The 18,372-nt window shown below is 40.7% G+C and overlaps 1 long non-coding RNA gene across 1 annotated transcript in view; it reads right to left on the minus strand.

The window, feature by feature from the left end:
• Positions 1-1,085: 1,085 nt before the first annotated feature.
• LOC116589187 overlaps positions 1,086-18,372 on the minus strand; it is a 56,395-nt gene continuing 39,108 nt past the window's right edge. Inside the window, exons 4-5 of the long non-coding RNA XR_004285232.1 lie at positions 2,034-2,104; positions 1,086-1,657 (exon numbers count right to left, since the gene is read on the minus strand). This is a non-coding gene — a long non-coding RNA (uncharacterized LOC116589187). The remainder of the gene's footprint in view (positions 1,658-2,033; positions 2,105-18,372) is intronic.

Below are 18,372 nucleotides of genomic sequence, written 5' to 3' on the forward strand. Positions count from 1 at the left end.
CTGCATGCCTTCCCACAGCTGTCCAACAGGGAGGACTCTACAGCATCTCCTATTCAAGATGGTTCTGACCAGGGGGACCCCCATGGAGCACTTCCAGATGGAGTGTCTTTCTTTCTTGACTTCTTTACAATTCTTGCTCCTGTGGACTATATGCGTGACTTACTACATGACTTCTACAGTATGTGAACTTGGGCAAGTTATTGTGCTCTTTGAGCCTCGATTTCTACACCTGTAAATGGGGAATTATATCCTGTGATGTTGTGAGAACTACCTGAATAGCACAGCAAAATATCCAGTCAGGTGCCTGGCAAAGATGTTCAAGAGATGCGATCTCACTTCTCCTTCCCGGAATCCCTCATTGGCTGGTCAGCCAGAAATTATTGGCCACCACTGGGAGTCAGGAAAGAAAGCTAACAGCAAGATCCCCAGGGCCTACCTTGGTAGCTGTGCTGGAGCCGCCTGCTTCTTTTAAGAAACAGGTCTTCGGAAGAAGCCATGAAAACATCCTGAGAGCAGCAGTTGGAAAGCAAACCCAGGAGACATCTCATCGAGTTAGTTCCTTCTGCGTCCTCTTCTTCTTTTCTGATCCTAATGTGCTGAATAACTCTTCCCAAGTCTTCTCCAGAGTGCCTTGCCCCCAGAGGAGATATGGATGAGCCTATTAGATCACCTCTGAAGGGCACCTGTGATTGCCATCCAGGGGTGACCATCCTTCCCAAGACAGGAACAAATGCATAGCACTTGAATGGTGGGAGACCTTGGCTTAGCTTACGTTTGCATAGGAAATACTACAAATATGGTAACAGCTTCATTCAAGAGAGAATGCAGGATAAACTTTGCTTTTAAAAGATTTAGCTGGGGTGGGGGAGGGTGCCTGGGTGGTTCAGTTGATTATGTGTCTGCCTTCCACTGATGTCACGATCCCCGGGTCCTGGGATCCAGCCCCCCTGACGGGCTCCCTGCTCAACAGGGAGATTGCTTCTCCCTCTCCCTCTGCCCCTCCCCACTGCTCCTGCTCTCTCTAGTTCTCGAATAAACAAATAAAATTTTTAAAAAATAACTTTTAAAAAAGATTTAGCTGGGTTAACTGAAGACAAAACTCAATAGGTTACTGAAAGAATGGTTTGAGCAACTTCTTTAACCTTGGAAGTTACAAATACAATAGTAACTTTTTCTCACCATTTCCTCAGCATGTTATCTCTGCGATATTGTCTTAGCTCTGTGATTGTATGACAAAGCTACTGGTTTCCTGTACTATAAGACCGTGGTTAGACTCTCCACCTTCTACAGTGAAGACATAAAGATGGGTCAGAAATGGACACTACTGTGAAGAAGTTTTAAGGCAAATGGTTTTAAAATATTGGGATTCTGTCAGGCATTTTGGAGACATTTCTAATGGGTAAGATATTGGACCAGTAATTGTCTTCTTTAGCTTGCTAGAAGTCTATAAGCCATAGGAATTTCAGTCTTTCTGCATATAAAATGAAAACAAAGTAGAGAGTTATTGACTGGTGGTTCTCAGGGTAAAACTGATGTGATACTACTGAGAAATAAAAAAGCATCTTTGCTGTTATTTCATAACAGAAGTGTGTGTTTCTTGGGCAGGAACATCTTCTTTAGCACCTGTCCTAGATGAGGAAATTCTCTCTCCTGTTTCCTAGAAAAGAAAAAAAAAAAAATCACTGAACCTGGTCCCGAGTCCACAGGTTGGCAAGTCTTTGAGTAAAAATACTGGAAGAATAATAATAAAAATAAATAGATAAAATAATAACAATAAAAATAACAAATAAAAATAATAAAAGTATTGGAAGAAAAATCAACGTAAAAGAAATATGGAAATTACAAAATGTTTTCTATAGTGTGGAGTCCTTCTGTACCGTAGATTTGTGTTTCATTAATGCATTGACAAGACAGGGAAAATATTTATGGAATAGCATTTCTTTTGCAATGAAAATGACAATTTGCAAGAGCAACAGAAAAAAACAAAATCACATTTTAGTTGGAAAAAAATATATATCCAAAGCTACAATTACCCTGTGCTCTGTCATGCTCAGAAATTTCAGATGAGGTAAGAGTAACTCTAGTCACGTCCCGTTCTGGAGTCCTGATAAGAAGGAGAAAATGGATTAGGCTGTCGAGTAGAGGAGATGAAGGGGGCTCACGAGAAACCGAAGTCTGGTGAGCTAGGAGCCGTCTTGAGCAACCTCTGCCCACCTTTCTGTGTTCCATGCTCATGTCTCAATTACCTGCCCATGGATCATAAGGAAATAAACAAGGACACCTGCTGTAAATTTATGCTTAGCTATCAGAGGCCATAAAGGGTGGCATAAGGGTTAATTCTGTCCTCTTCAATCTTTGACATCTTCCCTAACAGATTTTTTAAAAATGCCCAAATGAGATGGCCTTAAAATAGGGGTGATAGAGAATCTGGTCTCCCATGGTCTCACTGAAACTTAAAGGTAACCTCAATGCCCTAGGCCTGCTTGTCTGAAATTTGCAAGGATGAATGTCCTGGGAACAAGCTTCTAAAATAGGGTTAAATGGGGGAGCTCAGGTGGTGTAGTTGGCTGAGCCTTGGACTCTTGGTTTTGGCTCAGGCCATGATCTCAGGGTGGTGGAATCGAGCCCTGCACTCGATCGGGCTCCATGGTCAATGTGGAGTCTGCTTGAAATTCTCTCTCCCTCTTCCTCTACCCCTCCCCCTCACTTTCTCACTCTCTCACTCTCTCTCAAATAAATAAATCTCCCCCAAAATACAATAAAATAAAAATGGAGTACATTCAAGGGGGTGATGATGTGCTTGGGAAATATAAGCATCTGAAGGCACAGTATAAACTTCATGGTGTTTGTCTTGCCAATTTACTCAAACATTTGACTGACAGAATATTTTAATTTTAATACAAACATAGAGGAGAGAGAGAGAGAGTGTCTGATAAAACTCTTGCAACAATTTTGAAGATAAAAGAAGAAACTTCAAAAATTTCTTAGGCTTGTCTATACCTGTTTCAAGCTCTGACCTCAGACCCTAAGATGTGTTCTTTCATTTTTCTTTGCTATTAGATCATTTGGTAGAAATATTTAAAACTCATTTCCCGAAAGCATATAATTTCCTTTTCCCCACCCCACCAGTCCTCTGTTATACCTTCCAACACTTGGCCCACTGCAATATTAATAAGTGGAGAGTTGTTGCTGAGTTGCCTTGAGAGCCACAGGTGAAATTGAGTTTTCTAAGGTGTATGGAGGTGGGGAGGGGAGGCGGGGAAAGAAGGTGAAATAATGGAAAGAAGTGTGCCCTCTTAGCAGTGAGAATCAAAACTGACCTCCTCACATCATTACAGTGAATAAAATTATACCTCCACTTCTCTGGGAAGAACTTTTGAGGTAGAGGATGGCATTTTCCAATTCTAGGGAAATAAATTAGCTCCTCGAGTTTGAAACTTCATAGAAATCACTGCAGCGAGTAGAGAAGATGGAAGGGTACAATGAGGAGACTTTTATTCCCTTGATTTATCTATTCTTTGTTTTGGTTCCTAACTGGGTCATTGTATTGGCAGGGGGCCTTCAGCTTCTTTTCACTGTTCCCAGTCATTTTCATTGAAGGGGAAACCTTCCTCTTTAATGAAGGCTCCCAACAACCTGTTATCTTGAAGAAATCTTAGAAATGGGTCATCCTTAGAAAGAATCTGAAGGAAGGGTGGGTGGGAGGAGGGAAGGACTTCGTGAAAGGAGGTCAGATCACACTAGCAGTGTGTAAGGAGATGAGTGGTCTCAGCGTCTTTCTTTGCTCCCTAGCGCCACTCTCATCACAGGAGTCCCAGGAGATGTCATGTGGAGAGCTGCAAGGCCACCATTTGTTTAATCCATTTATACCAGAAAGATTTATTGGGCGCCTATACATGTTGGCACACATGCTGGAGATAAACAGATGAATGGATAATTTTTTCAAAAAAGCTCTTTATCTAGACGGTAACCAACAGATAAATAGATCATTACAAGGGAATAAAAAGGTGGTGAAAGAGGCAGACTCATGGTTACTGTGGGAGCTCCAGGTCTGGTCACCCAACTGAGCTGGTAGTGATCATGGTGAATGTTTAAGATGGCGGCTTCCAGGAAGTGATGAAGGCTAAGAATGATCTGGCTCCTGTTTACTACTTTGGCTCACTTAATTCCATTCTTTCCCTATTTGCTGCACTGTGGCTGTACTGGCTTCTCTTCTTGTTCTTCGAACATACTATGTTCTTTCTCAGCTCAGAGCCTTTACTTGTGCTGTTCCCTCTGCCAGGAGGGTTCCTGCTCTCAGCTTGGCCATTTCTTCCCCTTCTTTATTCACACCCAGCAACAGATCCTTTGACAGGCATTTCCTGGGCACTGTAGCTAAAGCATTCTGCATTTGCTCAAATGGGTTAGGCTATGGTCACAAATAAATTCCAATGTGTAGACAAAGAATTTTGTCACTTCTGCAATAGTCCTATGTGGGCATTCCTAGTTGCCAAGTGGTTTTCTTGATCCAAGGATTCAAACAAAGATCCATCTTGCGGCCATGCTGTCTCCTTGGATCCCACTGTTGTTTACATTCAGCTGGCAGAATGGAGGGGACAGAGCTGGATCTTAAAAACTTTTACCCTAGGGATGCCTGGGTGGCTCAGTTAAGCAGCTGCCTTTGGCTCAGGTCATGATCTCGGCCTCTTGGCATCGAGTCCCTCATCGGGCTCCTTGCTCAGCGGGGAGCCTGCTTCTCCCTCTGCATCTGCCTGCCTGTGCTCGCTTTCTCGCTCTCGCCTTCTCTGACAAATAAATAAATAAAATCTTTAAAAACAGAACAAAACAAACAACAACAACAAAAAATCTTTGACCCCAAAATGACACATAGCAGTTCCACTCATATTCCATTGATTGGCTAGAATGGCCATACCTGGATGCAAAAAGAGGCTGGGAAAGGTAGTCTGGTTTTGTGCCTAAAAAGAAGAGGAAAAAGACAAGCGAAGACCTGCTAGTGTATCCGTATGAATGGTACCACATGCCCCCATTAGTCTACCTCACATCATCCCCCCATTCCCTTTGTGGCACTTACTACAGACCTGTCATCATCTTGTTTATTGATTTCCTCTCTTTTGACATTGGTTCCCTCTATAAGAATGTGTTTTGGGAAGGTAGGGATCTTATCTTCTTAGTTTAATGTTGTATCACCACTCTTAACAGAGATGTCATGCCCAGTAGACATGAGTGAAAAACTTTTAGCTGAATTAACAATGGGCCAAGACTGGACAGATAAGTAGGAGAGGAAAGTTGGGGAGCTTTGTGTGTGTTTGGGCAGGGGAGGAGGAAAGAAGGGTCTTCCAGAGAGAAGGGTTAGTTTTAGCAAAATCATGGAGTCGAGAAATAGCACGATGTGTGCAGAAAATTACCTGCATTGGATAATCATACCTGAGTTAAGGAGTGGTTGTTGATGGTGCTAGAGACGTAGGGAGGAGCCCATCTTCCGCTCTCCTTTTTCAAGGACCTTTACTACTTGACTTCAGTTCTATAATTTCCATATGTCACAAGCCTCAAGAGGTTCCACTTTTCTGTAATAAGCTCCAGAGTTTGCCTTCTGTTATTGATTTCTTCTTTTCATTCCACTGTGGTCAGAATAGATACTTTGTGCTTTTTGTCAGTCTTTTAAGATGTATTAAGACTAGTTTAATGGCCTCAGATATGGTCTATACTGCAGAATGTTCCCCAGGTGCTTGAGAAAAGTGTGTATTCTGCTTGGGACAGAGTGTTCTATAAATGTCTATTAACTAGAGTTGGTTTATACTGTTATTGATGTCTGTTTTCCCTTTATTGACCTTCTACTTGGTTTTTCTATCCATTATTGAAAGTGGGGTATGGAAGTTTTTAATTATTACTGTAGAATTGTCTATTTCTCCCTTCAAGTCAATCAATGTTGGCTTCATGTATTTGTAGGCTCTCTTGTGATGTACTGATGTGTTTATAATTGTTGTATCTTCTTGATGGATTAAATTTTTTACCAATATATAGTATCTTTTTTGGCTCTTGTAACAGTTTTTCTCAAAAACTTAAAACCTATTTTGTCTGATATTAGTATAGCCATCCCAGGTCTCTTTTGGTTATTATTTTCATGGACTTTTTCTATCCCTCATTTTCAATCTATTCATTTTTTTTAAAAGATTTATTTATTTATTTTAGAGACAGGGAGAGAGAGAGAGAGAGAGAAGGAGAATGCATGAGTTGGGGGAGGGGCAAAAGGAGAGAATCTCCAAGCAGATTCCCTGCTGAGTACAGAGCCCAACTCAGGGCTCAATCTCATGAGCCTGCAATCATGACCTAAGCCAAAACCAGGAGTCAGAACCTAACGGACTGAGCCACCGGCACACCTATTTGTATCTTTGAATTTAAATTGTGTTTCCTATAGATTGTATATAGTTATATCTTGTATTTTCATCCAGACAATCTTTGCCTTGGGATTACCTTTAATTCATTCACATTGAATATTACTATCATCTTCCCTTTTATTCTTTATTTACTATGTTTCTTATATCTCTGTCACTTTTTGTTCCTCTGTTTATCCTTTCCCACTTTCTCTTGTATTAGGTGATTGTCTTCTAATGTACAATTTAATTCCTGTAATGATTTTTTTCACTAAAGTTTTTAAGTTATTTCCTTATGATTGCCCTAGGATAACTTAACTATATGCATCTTAACTTATCACAATCAGTTTCAGATTTATACTAAATTCCAATAAGGTATACAAATCTTACTCCTATATAGCTCTTTCCCCTTCCTCACTTTTGTGGTATTATTTTTATACATATTATATATATCAATGTTATGAACCCCCAAAATATATTATTATAATGACTACTTTTTATAATTTTATATCTTTTTTAATTAAAGATTTTTACTTTATTTGACAGAGAGAGAGAGAGCACACAAACAGGGGGAGCAGCACACAGAGGGAGAAGAAGGCTCTCTGCTGAGCAGGGAACCTCACAAGGGACTCAATCCCAGGATCCTGGGATTATGACCTGAGCTGAAGGCAGATGCCTAACCAATGGAGCCACCCAGGCGCCCCTAATTTTATATCTTTTGAAAAGAAACTAAAGGAAGGCAAATTACATAGTTATAGCTTTTAAAAATATTAGCCTTCTTATTTATTACTTCTGATTCTCTTCATTTGTTCTTGTGAATTCAAATTACCATCTGGACTCACTTCCTTAGTTCAACACAGCTTTGTTTCCACCCACTTCCTTTGTGCTTTTATTGGCAAAGATATTACGTTTCTATGTGTTATAAGACCAACACTACATTATATACGTATTATGTATAAACCAAAAAATTGCTTTTAAAATCAGTACAGAGAATAAAGAAGACATTTGCAGACATTGGAAAGAAGACTGTCTTTTATATTTACATAATGATATTTACTGGTGTTCTTTATTTGTGTGGATTCAAATTACCATCTGGGGTTACTTTCTTTCAGCCTGAAGAATTTGTTTTAATTTTTTTTTTTTTTTAGTATTAACAAAATACTTAATTTCCCTTCATAGTTTTGTCTTCTGGCAAAAATTTCTGTTTTTGTTTATCCGGGAATTTCTTTTATTTCACATTCATTTTTGAAAGATAGCTTTGCTAGATATTGGATTCTTGGTTGACAATTTTTTTCTCTGAGCACTCTGCATATGTTATTTCATTAACTTTTAACCTCTATTGTTTCTGATGAGAGGTTAATTATAAATCTTGTTGAGTTTCCCTTGCAAGTGACAAGACATTTTTCTCTTGCTGCTTTCAAAATTTTGTCCTTGGTCTTTGGTTTTCAGTGTTATTACTGTAATATAATGTGTTTGTGAATCTCTTTCTGTTTGACCTACTTGGAGTTCATTGAATTTCCTATATGTTAATGTTTTCCAATAAATTTGGGAAGCTTGGGATCCTTATTTTTCCAGACATTCTTTCTTTTCCTTTCTTTTCCTTCTATCTTTCTCTAGTACTATTACATGTATGTTGATGCACTTCATGATGTCCCATGTTTCTGAGAGGTTCTGTTTCTTTTTCATTTTTTCCTCTCTGTTCTTTGAATTGCACACTCTACTGATCTATCTTCAAGTTAGCTAATTCTTTCTTCTGCCAGTTCAAATCTACTGTTGAGTCCCTCTAGTGACATTTTCACATCAGTCAATTGTACATTTCAACTTCCATCATTTTTGTTTGGTTCCTTTTTGTAATTTCTGTCTTTTTACTTATATTCTCTATTTGATGTGACATTGTCCTCAGACCTTCCTTTCCTTCTTTAACTTTGGTTTCTTTTAGTTCTTTGAACACATTTATAATGGCTACTTTGAGGCCTTTGTTAAATCCAACATCTGATTGCTCTATCTGGCAGTTTCTGTTGCCTGGCCGTTTTCCCAATGCATAGTTTATACTTTCCTATTTCTCTGCAGGTCTCATAATCTTTTGTTAGAAACGGGACATTTTAGATAATATATTATCAACAACTCTGGATATTGCACTTTTCATCCCCTGGGCTTTTTATTTCTTGTCTATTTGTTTAATAACTGCTGGATTATTTTGGTGAAGTCTGTTTTCCTCTCTCTCCACAAAGTTAAGTCTCTGATGTTGTTCTTCACAGGATGTAGCTTTGGGTAAGCCTACAGTTACTTTGAAATGACAGCGGTTTTGTCAGAGTGGTGAGGCTTTCTGTAACTATCTCTTTGCCTAACCGTGCCCAGGTTTTAAATTCCACAAATTTACAAGATTCTTTCCCAGGTTCTCAGCCGACTAACTGGTCTGGAGTTAACTATATCTAAGGAAACTACCAGTCTCCTCTCAACTACTTTTATCACCAATCCATTGTATTCGAGAGTGTCCGTAGGCTTAAATTTCTACACACTCTGGTGCAAATGAGGTCAGCTCCTTTAGGAAGTGATTTGGAGTTCTTTGCTTTGTGGTCTGCTTCTCCATCTGCTTAAAGCCTCTGAGGCTGGAAATGGGAAGAATGGTGTGCTTCTTTTTGAGTAAGACCTCACTTATTTTTGGAGTTGAGTTCTTGGCACAGGGGGTTGGGGATAGAAGCCTTAGGTCTTTTCAGCTTGTTTTTCTTGGCATAGATCTATCACCTTATGAGTTGTTACAAGAGTAATCAGGAATGCAGTATACTCACTAACACTGTACCCAAGGTGGAGCCTCTGACCCCAAAGTGTAGGCTGGCTGGAAGAGAGCACCCCCACCCCACCACCTCTTGGCTACTTTCACCTCTTAGCCTCAACCACAGGTAGCTGGGGACAGGATAAAAGATGCTGGCATCACCCTCTGACTGGAAGCTGGGAGAGAAGGATCCTTGTGTTCTTGATTGCACCTGTCTACAGCATGGTTTTCATCTCACAGAGCTGGGCAGAAGGAAAGAGGCTCAGATATCAAACTGTCTCTTTTTTTACTGAGTTTAGTAGATTTTCCTGTATAAATGTTTCTTGGTTTGTTGTACACCCTGAGAACCCCTTCCAGAGACGTTAAATGGTTCTTTTGTTTTTGTTTTGTGGTTTAAAATAACTTCGACCAGTTTCATTGGGGAGCAGGTTCGTGGAGCTCTGTGTGCTCTCGTGCCAAAAATGGATCCCCACATTATTTTTTTGTGTGACCCTAGTCTTGAATTTGGCATATAGTATGTGCTTACACTGTATATTGAACAAATGGGTGGGTGGACAGATGGATAAGTGGATGAGTAATGGTAAACAGGAAATATGATGGTTAATTTTATATTTCAACCTGACTGAGCCATGGGGCACCCAGATATTTGGTCAAACATTATTCTTTGTGTGTCTGTGAGTGTGTCTCTGGATGAGATTAACATTTGAGTCAGTCAACTGAGTAAAGCAGATTGCTCCAGCCATTGGGGGTGGGTCTCATCCAATCAGTTGAAGTCCTGAATTGAACAAAATAATGAACTCTCTCTCCAGTAAGAGGGAATTCTTCTTGTCTATTTGTCTTTGAACTGGGACATTGTTCTATCCTTCATTCAAACTTGAACTAAAACTTTGGATCTTCCTGGGTCTTAAGCCTACTGGTCTTTAGACTAGAACTACACCTTTAGCAATCCTGGTCTTCAGGCCTTTAGACTCAAACTGTTAATGGTGGTTGGCTTTTCTGGATCTCCAGCTTGCTGATTTCAAATCTTAGGACTAATAGTCCTTCATAACTGCATGAGTCAATTTTTTCTAATAAACTTATCTATTATCTATCTGTCTATCTATCTATCTCCTATTGATCTGTATCTCTGGAGAACCCTGACTAATTCAGGAAGGAAAGCGCCAAGAACTAACATTTTTGACACATTTGGATATGCCAAGATTAACATTCTTGGCATTTATGGGATTTCATGACACAGTCTTTTCTGGTTATCATAGTACTAAAAGTAGTATCTTCACTGTATACATTATTTCCTTTGGATCATTAAGTTAGGATATTTAATTATATTTCCCTTTAAAAAAAAAGATCCCCTTTCAAATCAATTGTTCCTTGATTACCCAAATGAAATCAGTGATAATCATATCCATATCCACTACTGCTTATTTCAAAGGTTACCTTAAAGGCATGTACAACTTAAAATATAAATAGTGTAGACAAGTATCTGTGGGAAACACATACTAAGTTCTGTTTTTCAACCTGACTTCTTGAGAGTTAAACTGGATTTGCTTTAAAAATAAGCTTCCCCAAAGCTTTTGAGAAATCACAATAAAATGGCAGTTGAGAGAGTGGCATTTTTATATTATGTGCCTCAGTAAATGAAAGTCTCAGCTGAATAATTTCTAATCTGCATTAGCATGCGCCTCTCTCTCTCTCTTTTGTATTACATTCACACAGATCCTATTATCTGATCCTACAGAGATCTTGTTTAGAGTACACAAAACTTCCCTGGAGGGTTTTCCATTTAAAGCAAAAGAACCAGATCAACAGAACTCTAGTGCAATGCCCCAGAAAGATGCAAAGCCTACAATTGATTTCCATTGTGGGGAATTGTATGGCATTTTCCTGCTCACCAGCCTCAGTTCAAACTCGGCACTAAGGCTAAGCCAAGAACTGAGAACTGGCTTCTGAGAACATCAGGGAAACAACAGCCTTTGCTCAACCGTCTATTTTTTGCCCAGTTTTAGCACTGAGGGGCTTAGGAAGAGAACTGACAACATTTTCAATGTGAAGCTTATTCAATGTTTCTGTGTTGCTACAATTAAGCATTTCAGAAGCATATGTGGTGCCTTTCGGTTCAGGCCCAGTCGTCCGCTCTGACAGGTCACAGACAAAAACCAGGATAATGAAAATCTATCTTGATCACAGGATCCAGACACACCAGTCTGGTGTAGATCAGAAAAGAAAACAACCACCCAAATGCTGATTTAATTTCCTCTTCCTCAAATATTGAGTTCGTATTGAAACTGAGCATACCAAGTGTGAATTTTGCTAAGAATAGCCCTCTTCATGTTATATGAAATCTGCAGAAATTTCTCCAGGTAATTGTGAAGTCCTAACACATTCTGGCCTGTGTTCATTTCTTTTTCTATGCATTCAGATCCCAGCTTGTACATTATCCTTGCTATCTAAATAAAATGAAGGGGATAGTTGATGAGATTAGCTAGGTAATGTAGCTACTTAAAGAAAAAAATGACTTTCAAAGATACAGAAAATGGAGGGGGGAGTGATGTAAATTATTCCAAGCCCACAATCTGAATTTAACGTGACCATCTCCTTGTTCTCTGTTTTCTTTTTGTGTTGTTACCATTAAAATTATCATTCAACTAGTTTTCGTAGTTTCATTCAAGATAGAGTGAGCCCAAGTGATTTTCTCTGGAGCTACGGTTTGAAAGAATCTTGGCTTCTGAAAACATGGTGGTATAATCATTTCTTCCCATTGCCCCGATTTGGCAACTTTCCTGAGATAGAACCTTGGAGAAAACTAATAATTGCATGCCCATTTTCAATTTCTGGCCAGCTTTTCTGCCCTGAAGGCTGAACATCAAATGGTCATGTGCAAAATGAAACATTTGAAGCACCCTGTGGTGGGCCAAATAGCAGTCCCCAAAGCTGTCCATTCTCTAAACTGGGGAACCTGGGAATATGTGACCTTCCATGGCAAGAAGGACTTTGCAGATATGATTCAGTTAAAGATTTTGAAATGAGATTATCTTGGATTATCCCAGTAGGTCTACTGCAATCCCAGGGTCTTTATAAGAGGTGGTATGGGGGGTTAGAGTCAGAGGAGATAAAATGATGAAAGATGAGGTAGACATGAAGTGTGGCTGTGAATCAAAGGATTCTAGCAGGCTCTAAAAGCTGGAATAGTCAAGGAAATAGATCCTTCCCTAGAGCCTCCAGAAAGAACATGCCCTACTGAGCCATTTTAGGCTTCAGACCTCCAGATAATTTGTAATGATTTGTTCCAGTGGCAGTAGGGAAGTAGTACCCACTTCTTCCCCATGTTGGCCTGAGAGAAAGAATAGGCCTAATAAATCATTACTCCTTGCTATTTTCCCCTTGATTCTTCAGAGCGCAGCTCTTAAACTGGGTTAGAAGTGGCAATCAGCCTCCTAAAATTGTTTTCACAAATTGTGTCACATGTATGTGTCTGGGAAAGGCATCTATGGATTTCATCAGATTTAGCAAAGCGATATGTGAGCTCAAAATTTCAAATGTTACTCTCGATTGGGCATTCTGAACTTCGCCTTGTAACCCCCAGCAGTCTGTGGGGGGAGTAAAAGAAAACCTGAGACTGAGAACTTGAGAACTTTTTAAATATCTTTCGGTCGTCATTGGTCCTTCCTCCACTTCAGGGGATGAGGCTGAGATGGGGATGGCACTCTTGTGTGTCCTTCATGTGTTGCTCCTCTTTCAGACACACGCCAAACTCTAACCCTCAGAAGGAAAACCCAGATGATATCACTGAACATGGGGCTGGGTGATTCTGCAGTGCTGCTCAGTGACCTGCTCAGCGCCCTGCTCAGCAAGGTGGCAATGGTTGTGATGGTGGTGTGGACAGGGGTATCAATAGGAACATAGCCTAACTCAATGATTCTGTGTGCCCTTTTGATTATGTCTTGGATGTCACATGGAATCTAAGGACATCTCTGTGATGTGTAGCCCTTTTCCATGCCTGTAAGGATGTGGGCAGGGAGCAGAAGAAAATGTTTTTCCTCTCCAGCCTTCAAATAATGTATTACTAATACAGTCTCAGGCACCAAGTGGGAGAAACAAATCATGCTGAAATAGAGACAAAGCGTTATCTGAAAAGGATTCTATTTACTGTCCTTGTAAAGCAGAGCAGCGATGAAGTTTCCATTCTTCCTTGGGTAGCAGTTACTTTGTTACTTTGGCTATACTGAGTGTAACTATTTTATCATTATTCACTGGCTCTGCTCACTGTATATCCGCTACACCTTTAAGTAGTGACACGTGGGGAAATTGCTGCCTTGTTTGTGTTAGACAGCCATTTGCCCCGAAAATACGCACTGTTATTCCAAATTTAATAAGTGCCCACTGGGTACTGGGCTGTGTCCAACATACTGACGGTCCCTGCCCACACACGTGCATGTGCCAAAGCCAGTTGGCAATCGGTGCTGTGATAGGCTTCTCTGACCATTGTGGATGGCATTCTTCTGAAACAAAGAGTGTCAACAGCAACTCAGCTGTAGATTTCTTCCAAGAAAGCTGTAAAAGGGACTGAATGCATTTTGTTTGCTTAGCATCAGATTATGAAAGAACCCATAACAATGACTTGACAGTACATGTGAAAACATTACAGTTGCCAAGGACTTTTACACTGTCTTGTGTCTTGACTCTTGCCATTTTTTTAGAGGTACCCATGGCGGATGTTATTATCTTCCCAAGGATCTGGATCTCCCAGAGGTTCAGGGACTCCTCCAAGGACAATATGTCAGCAAATGCAGAGCCAGGACCCAAACCTGCTCAGCTCTTCTGACTCTAATCTCACCAATTCCCCACTCTCATCCCAGGTATCACCAAGTCTGGTCCCTGAAGGAGCTTCAGAGTAGAAATGACAAGATCTTGTATTTTAATCCTGCTGCCTTTCCTGCAATGGAAGAGCCCAGGGAAGAGTCACTTATATCCTCTCTTTCATCAGTAAAAAGTTGATTCCACACACTCTTTATGTGTACATCAGTAACTGTTGAAGTTTTGGGACACATAAGGCAACTAGATAAATACTCAGTTAAATAGAATTAAAATTCTCTTTGGCTGTGCATATCCTGGAAAATGGCAACATTTTGAAAAATAGAGTTTTGCTGGTAGGCATTAATTTGATTTCAACATTTAGAATCACCTTTAGTTATACAGTGTGTGTGTGTGTGTGTGTGTGTGTGTGTGTAAAAATCACTGAGTTCCCTAGAGCTGCACAGAACATGAATAAACATATGGACTGTTCTCTTACACCTACCCCACAAGTCTGAGTATTGAGGATTTATATAGTTAGAGACTATGTGGTGTAAATATGTATAAATTTATATTGTGTTAATTTATGGCATGCAGTACAGAAGGCTGTTTGCAAGTTGCAGTGTACTTCTTCCCACGTTTTTGCTGAAATATTCATCTCTGGGTCCCTTCCCCATGTTTTCCTTTGTCTCCCCACAGATGTTTAGGCAGCTTGTTTTCAGGGGAGCGAATATGTCTTGGAAGTATGCTTCCTGAATGCAACTCAGGTGAGGAATATACTAGCTCCATCAGGTTTTGGCTGAAGGATGCTCACTTTCCCTTCAGTCCTGCTCACTCCTGTTCTGAAGGCCACTACTCCAAGGGAGCCACACTCTAGATGAATCCTTTTCCCTGGCCTGATGTCCTTCAATGTCCAAAGAGCCCAAAGGAACTGAGTAGTGTAAAGTTGCTCCTGCCGGTGATGGTAAGAAAAGAGGCTACGAGGCAAATGGATCCGAGAGACGAACTTTATTGCAAGCACCCTCAGGCGAGGTTCCACGACTCACAGAAAGAGAGAGAGAGAAAGGGGGATAGTGAGTCGGGGAAGTCGCCCTGGGAGGGATTTGGCACGGTCCTTTTATCGGGTTGAGGTAGGGCATAGCCTTGCGCCCATTGGGTATGTGGTGATTGGAGAGTATGGGGCGGTGATGGCCAGTTTCCAATTTGGAAGCTCCTGGGTGGAGAGTTTCAGTCTCCTGACGGTGACGTGGAGGCCGCAGTGGATAGTCCGCCATTTTGGAGAGGGTTGGCGGGATAGTCCGCCATTTTGGAGAGGGTTGGCGGGATAGTCCGCCATTTTGGAGCCCCAGTTTCTCCTCCGGCCCATCAAGTAGCATTTCATTATGTGTAAAAGGAAAAAGGGAAACAAAAAAGCCATATAGGCAAAACCCCCCAACCATCCCTATGCTTTGTGGCTCTTTGCCAAAGAAGCTGAATTTCTATCAGAAGGGCTCCAGGAGAGCCCACCTCTAGCAATCCGTGGAAAGAATGGTCGAAGATGAATGAAGCTCATAGAGTGCTCACAAACCACATCTTACTTGACCTGCTCCTTCACTAGCTTAACCTGTTAGAAAGTATGCATATGGACTTACTGGAGTTAATCAATAGTTTCTTTCCTGGTTCACCCACGGAGAGGTGTGCTAATGGGTAGGGGATGATTAAGAAGGATGCAGTGGGTAGGAAGAGAGAGAAAAACAAAGCCCCAAACTGAGTGGACACTCCCTCAGTGATCAAAACCTGGCTGTAAATGGAAGGAGGTTTGAATCATCCCTGGGTGCTGGAAGGCAAGGCAGTTCCTTGAGCAGATAATATCTGTTTCTTCAAGTTTAGGAAATATTAGTATTTTTAGGTTGTTGAGCTGCTTTTCCTCTGCCCCTAGAATGACACTGCTTACAGAATTTGAGATGGACCTCTTGAGGGAATAATGGGATTATCTACCCCAGGGATTACAGGAAGATTTGTTGATCAAAAGAATTTCTCTGCAGGTGTCTCTCAAGCATTTAGAATTCTCTAGTCCTCAAAATGACCCATTAATGGCAAACCAACATTTGCATAATCCTTTACCATTTAGAAACCTTTCTTTCTTTCTTTCTCTCTTTCTTTCCCTCTCTCTCTCTCTCCCCCCTCCTCTTTCTTTCTTCTTCTCTAGCCCCCCTTCCTTCCTCTCTTCTTTCCTCCCTCCCTCCCTCCCTCCCTTCCTTCCTTCCTTTCCTTCTTCCTAACATATATTACCTCACTCCTCCCAACAATCTGGTAAGGTTCAAACTTTTTAACAGGGAAAGAAAGGAAATCGAGGGAGTTAAAATAAGCTTCTAAGGCCGTGCACTTGGAAAATATCAGTGCCTAGAAATCAAATGCTGGTCATTTTTGCCAAGTTAAGTACACTGAGTTGCTGCACTCTCCCATTCCGATTTGGGTGAAAAAAAGATCTATGTCTAAAATGTTTATTTAAATCTAAGTTTTGCCAGCTCATCTGGTGTTTCTGTCACATTTCCTCAATGTTCTGAATTTCTTCAGACTTGATTATTCCACATCAGGCACACCGAGTGAGAACTTAGGTACACATGGCTAGCTTGGAAAGAAGATTCATATCTCAGACTAATAGAAAGTAAAAACAATAAGAAGGTGTTTGGGTGGATTTGGGTCTTAGAGTTGTTTAAATGCCAGGGTAGAGTTTGAACTTTAGGTAATGAGAAGCCATATAAAAATTTTGAGAAATAATGAATAGCCACTAAGACCTGATGATTCACAAAGCTCTTCACATACAGTGTCTCAGTAAATGCACCTAACAACCCTTCAGTGAAGGCACAACGTTATTATCCCACTGTTACATCTCAGAAAGGTGAGACTCAGAGAAGAGTTGATGCTACTAGATTGGGTAACCCGTCATTGATGAAATTGGTTCTCTAAGCTAAATAGTAAAGGGGACTTTTCGCAGTTTGTTCAAGGAGTAGCTTATAGAATACAGAATATGCTAAAAGGAGGGAAACATTTAGAAGGCTTTGCAGAGACTCAAGCAATAACCATGTAGGCAAAGGGGTGGTCTCCAGATCTAAAAGCAGGTTCTACTCACCCATGTGTCTTTCTCTTCAACTGACAGATATAGGAGTAATTGACTTCATTTACCAAACAGTCTGAGCAACGTAAAATCATGCTACTCATCTGAGCTGAAAAATATTCTCTATTTTTCCAGAAAAGTCTCTGAGCACCATGTGTGAGGGAACACGACAGAATAGAAACTGATTATGCAAAATGTGCGAGAGTGAAACGCAGGGCTTGGTGACATGTGGCAGCTTCGCTGGGAAGGCAGAGCCGTGGAGCATGGTGCTGTCTCAAACCCACTGTTGTGTGTCAGAAGCTGAACGGCAGGAAAGGGTTAAAATACGAGTTTGTGGGAGCTTGGCTCATAGCCCTCTGAGGCTTTCACATGCTGCACATACATGCAGGAAGATATCCCGAGAGACTACACTCAGCTGCCACATTCACATAGAGATAAAGGGGAAACGTTATTAATTGTGTTTTTTCTTGTTTGTTTGATGCTACATTCCCCGGTCTTTATTCTGGCTTTTCTAGATCTAAAGATACGAATATTCCATTAGAATCCCTCCACTCAATGTAAAAATTGCAAAAGCTCTTTAGAGAATTGCATTAGTTTATGTTCTCCAGAAAAATAGAACCAATAGTCTGTCTGTCTGTCTATCTATCTATCTATCTTCTATCATTTACCTATTTACTTATCTATCTTTGGATTTATTATAAGGAATTGCCTCATGCAGTCATAGAGACAGAGTCCCAAGATCTACAGTCAGCAAGCTGGAGACCCAGGAGAGACAATGACATAAGTTCTAGTCCAAAAGCTGGCAGGCTCATGACCCAAGAGGTGCCAATGTTTCTATCTGAGTCTGTCCCAGCAGAAGGCAGTTCATCAGTCCCTCTTACTCAGTCTTTTTGTTCTTATTCAGGTCTCCAACTGACTGAATGAGGTTCACCCACATTGGAGAGGGCAATCTGGTTTACTCCATATATTGATTCAAATGTTAGTTTCATCCAGAAACATCCTCACAGAAACACTTGGAATAATGCTTGTCTAAGCAGCTTGGGTACTCTGTGGCCTAGTCAAGTTGACACATAAAATCAACCATCATAAGAATGAAAACCATTAAAAGTCTGAGCATATAAGGAGTGGGTACCTGCACGTATAAAAGTTTTTTACGAACTTGAGAATTTCAGAGCAAAGAATCAAAATGGTGTTCTAAAGATAAGCCTCAGTTAGCCCCTGAAGTTGTCCTGCTCTGGGAGCTATCCAGGGTACTGGGTTTTCCCCTCTGCTTCTCCCTGACCTGGAGGCCAGAGTCTTATGCTTTGTACCTTATATCAAGCCTCTACTTCGGACATGGCTTT

This window comes from Mustela erminea, chromosome 4 (assembly GCF_009829155.1).
Source record: "Mustela erminea isolate mMusErm1 chromosome 4, mMusErm1.Pri, whole genome shotgun sequence".
In the NCBI taxonomy this organism is placed as follows: Eukaryota; Metazoa; Chordata; class Mammalia; order Carnivora; family Mustelidae; genus Mustela; species Mustela erminea.